The following is a 4,644-nucleotide window of genomic DNA, read 5'->3' on the forward strand; positions in this document are numbered from 1 at the left end:
TCATGTTGGGCCTTGAGTGCCTCCAAAGATTGGAATGCCTACAAATGAATAGCATGCAAGCATATGAGCAAATGGACATGAGATGAACATGCAAGCATAACGAAAACATATATGAAGAGGGGCGCATGTCTACCATATCTTTCATGCTGATGCCGCTCACGGGGCGTGCCTTGATGGTCTCAAGGGTGGCACAAAACATTTTGCACTCTTGTTGTATGGCCCTCCATCGCTTCGAGAGGGACACCCACCCATGCTTTCTTAGCATTTGATACGGCGCAAACTTCTTGAGTTCATGGTACTCACGATGAACACGAAGCCAAAAGGTTGATGCCTTTTGTTCGGCGTCGACGTTGGGGTCTTGCCCAATGTCCCTCCAACACCCACAAAGGATATTTGTCCTTGGACGACGTGTATGCCTTCGTCCGCTTGCTTTTGCGCTTTAGCTTCACGCCGGCTTGGTTGGCGAGCTCATCCTCAAACAAAGGCTCCCCGTCGATGTCCATTTCATCCTCTTCCTCGAGGTCGTAGTCCTCCGGGAAGTCGTGGTCGAGCGGGAAGCTGCTCAGGCCGACCTGATCTTGGATGAAGGTGTCGAGCATGCCAGCTTGATTATAGGTCGCCGATATGAATGTCGCTCGGCCGTCTTGGCTTTGGGTCTCCTCAGGATCGTAGGCAACGGCAGCGGCAACGCCAGCGAAGGCAGCGACCATCGCACCGCCTTCGAAGATGATGTTAACGATGATGAAATGGTTGGTCGTTTCCTCGTCACCAGCCACCGACATTCTGTCGAACAGGTTGCGGGCGTCGGAGAGCATGTCGCCTGATATCTCCCGCGGGCGTTTCCTCGCCCCTTCGGAGGATGATGCACCGGCCACCGGCGTGGCGTTGAGGTCGATGGCCAAGGGCGCGGACGACGCCACCACGCTCACCTCCGGCGAGCATTCCCCGGAGAAGCGGGAGGTTTGCGGATGGACGTGGAAGCTGGGGATCGGCTGCGTCGCAGACGCGTGTGGAGACTCTGGCAGCACCATCCGAGGAAATGCCGACGAGCCCGTGCTGGCCAGGGTTTAACCCTAGAGCAGGGCCTCCTTCGTTATCGTGGCAACTCGGGCATTTGTTTCCTCCTGTTGTGTGGCGGCAGAGAGGGCGGCGACGACCGTGGCTTCTTCCCTTGCATCCATCGCGTGCCTCCGGCTCCTCCTCTTGCCTGACTGCACGGCCCGCTCCTCGGGAGTCAGCTTCTTCTTCTTCTTGGGCGGCGCTGCGGTCTTGCAGGGCGCGGGGGGCTTGCCTTTGGCGGAGGCGTCGGAGGTCAGGCCAGACGAGGTGAGGGAGGCAAGGACGACGTCGGCATTGAGGGTCGGCGTGTCTTCCATGGCGAGCGACAGGGAACGCGAGCGGGCGGGAAGATTTTAGGAAAGTGAAGGAAAATGGTTGTCGCTGTGCCACCGACTGACGGGCTAGGGGAGGAGTAGCGCGTGTCCGCTTCGTGTCCGCGCCTACGCAAATGAGACCCAAATTTGGGCCAGAAATGGGTTGTCAGGTGGACGAAAAGCAGACCCGTGTCCTTTTGGATCGTCGCGTTGGTTCGATTTTTCTGTCCGTGGCGACACAAAGGGACGTGCAGACGAAATGGGTCGAGCGTGTTGGAGTTGCTCGAACGGTAGATTCCAAAAATCGGCCGATGCTTGAAAGTTTTTCAGGCAGCAGACTGGTAGGTGCTCCCATTTTCGCGAGTCCGCTGAAGCACAACCAATAAAATAGCGGGAGAGAGCTGAAAATGAGGAGCAGCCAGGTATGTCAATCACCGAGGTCCGTTTGGTTGGTCGGAGGATACATATAAGGGTACTCGCATGCGCGGCCGCCACATTTGGCGTGTACTCTACCTCCTCGTTGCCTTTCTCAGAGGGAGGGAACAGGGAAGGACGAAGGGGGAACATCCCACAGTTGGCAAGCTAGTACCAGCAGTACCAACCAGCTAGGCGCATGCACGACCAATTTGGCATACGATACGGCTCGGGCTCACCGCCGGTGCGTGTGTCCAGGGAAGAATCAGAATCACCAATCCCATTCTTACGTGCTCATCATCGGTCCATCAGGTCCCGTACTACTGTTACAGGAATCTAAAGTACCGCCAAGTTGCAACAGAGCAGTGTGTTGCAAAGGTGATTAAAGGAAGCCCACTGCACCGAAGGAGTTAGTGGCGATCTTTTCGGCCCGAACCGGGAGGGAGGCCGAGGAGAGAGACCTTTCTTGGTTTCTGCCCTCCGTCCGTCCCCACTCGCATTCATTCATCCCATAGTTAGATTCACGTCTAAACCTGAGCTCTCTCAGAGCTCGGGCAATTTGGGCCGTCCGATCAAAATCTACTCGTGACACAGACCGTCGGATCTCGATCTAAATCGTTGTGGGTCGTTGGATCACAAAGGGGTTTGTCCTCGGACGATGTGTATGCCTTCGCATGCTTACTTTTGCGCTTCAACTTCACGCCGGCTTGGTTGGCGAGCTCGTCCTCAAACAAAGGCTCACAATCGATGTTCATTTCATCCTCTTCCTCGAGGCCGTAGTCCTTTGGGAACTCGTGGTCGAGGGGGAAGCTGCCCAGGCCGACCTGATCTTGCATGAAGGTGTCGTCCAAACCGGCTTGATCATAGGTCACCGGTGTGAATGTCGCTCGACCGTCTTGGCTTTGGGTCTCCTCGGGATCGTAGGCAGTGGCGGCGGCGACGCCAGCTGAGGCAGCGGCCGCCGCACCGCCTTTGAAGATGATGTTCCCGATGATGAAATGGTTGGTTGTTTCCTCGTCACCGGCCACCGGCATTCTGTCGAATAGGTTGCGGGCGCTGGGGAGCTTGTCGGCTGGTATCTTCCGCGGGCGTTTCCTCGCCCCTCCGGAGGGATGATGCATCGGCCATCGGCGTGGCGTTGAGGTCGATGGCCACGGGCGCGGATGTGGACGACGCCACCACGCTCACCTCCAACGAGCATTCCCGGAGATGCGGGAGGCTTGCGGATAGACGTGAAAGCCGGGGATCGGCTGCGTGGCAGACGCGCGTGGCGACTCTGGCAGCACCATTCGAGGAAATGCCGACGAGCCCGTGCTGCCCGCGGTCACAGCAGCGCTGACGAGCCCGTGCTGGCCAGGGTTTAACCCTGGGTAGAGCAGTGCCTCCCTTGTTGCCATGGCAACTCGGGCATTGTTTTCCTTATGCTGTGCGGTGGCGGAGAGGGCGTCGACGACAACTACTTCTTCCCTTGCGTCCGCTACATGCCTCCAGCCCCTCCTCTTGGCCGACTGCACGGCCCGCTCCTCGGGCGTCAGCTTCTTCTTCTTCTTGGGCGGCGCCGCGGTCTTGAGGGACGCACTGGGCTTGCCTTTAGCGGAGGCGTGAGAGGTGAAGCCGGACGAGGTGAGGGAGGCGAGGACGGCGGCGACATTGAGGGTCGGCGTGTCATCCATGGCGAGCGACCGGGAACGCGAGCGGGCGGGAGAGTTTTGAGAAGGTGAAGGGAAAGGGTTGTCACTGTGCCACCGACTAGTTGGCCAGGGGAGAAGTAGGCGTGCGTCCGCTTCGTGTCCGCGCCGACGCAAATAAAGCCCAAATTTGAGCCAGAAATGGGCTGTCGGGTGGACGAAAAGCGGACGCACGTCCTTTTGGATCGGCGCGTTGGTCCGACTTTTCTGTCCCCGGCGACCCAAACGGACACGCGCGGACGAAATGGGTCGGCGCATTGGAGTTGCTTGAACGGTAGGTAGGTTCCAAAAATCGGGCGATCCTTGAAAGTTTTTCACGCAGCAGACGGATAGGTGCTCCCATTTTTTGCGAGTCCGCTGAAGCACAAACAACAAAATAGCGGGAGAGAGCTGAATATGAGGAGCAGCCAGAGCTAGGTATGTGAATCACCCACTGTAGGTCCGTTTGGCTGGTGGGAGGACAAATATAGGGGCACTCGCATCGCATGCATCATCGCCACTCCCATTTGGTGTGTACTCTACTTCCTCGTTGCCTTTCTCAGAGGGGAGGGGGGAGGAAACAGGGAAGGACGAAGGGGGAACATCAAACAGTTGGCAAGCTAGTACCAACCAGCTAGGCGCATGCACGACCAATTTGGCATACGACACGGCTCGGGCTCGGGCTCACCACCGTTGCGTCGCGTGTGTCCCGGGAGGAATCACGATCGCCAATTCCATACTTACGCGCTCATCATCGGTCCATCCATCAGGCAAGTACTCCTGCTACTGCTACTTCAGTACCCGTACTACTATTACAGGAATCTAAAGTACCGCCAAGTTGCACCAGACCGGTGTGTTGCAAAGGCGATTAAAGGCAAGCCCGCTGCACCGAAGTAGCTAGTGGCAATCTTTTCAGCTCGAACCGGGAGGCCGAAGAGAGAGAGAGGGGGAGAGAGAGACCTTTCTTGGTTTCTGCCCTCTGTCCGTCCCCACTGGCATAAATTCATCCATTCATATACTAGTCCTGCAACCACATCTCCTCCCTCCCCCCTCCCTCTCTCTCCTCCCTGCTGCCGCTTGTTGCTTGCCATTATTAGATGGTCTCCCCCAGCAGCTGAGCGGCCTGAGATGCGAGCGGGCTCTGCTTGATTGATTCCCCTCTCCGCCGCGCAGACCACCCGCCGTCGCCC

General features: G+C 57.6%; 1 protein-coding gene across 1 annotated transcript in view; it reads left to right on the forward strand.

Annotated features, from left to right (window-relative positions):
- Positions 1 to 4,417: 4,417 nt before the first annotated feature.
- The window catches only part of LOC119311681 (nuclear transcription factor Y subunit A-10-like), a 4,372-nt gene continuing 4,145 nt past the window's right edge, over positions 4,418 to 4,644 (forward strand). The window contains exon 1 of the mRNA XM_037587353.1: positions 4,418 to 4,644. The gene's annotated coding sequence lies outside the window, so the exon portion shown is untranslated.

Source organism: Triticum dicoccoides, chromosome 5B, assembly GCF_002162155.2.
Source record: "Triticum dicoccoides isolate Atlit2015 ecotype Zavitan chromosome 5B, WEW_v2.0, whole genome shotgun sequence".
NCBI lineage: Eukaryota > Viridiplantae > Streptophyta > Magnoliopsida > Poales > Poaceae > Triticum > Triticum dicoccoides.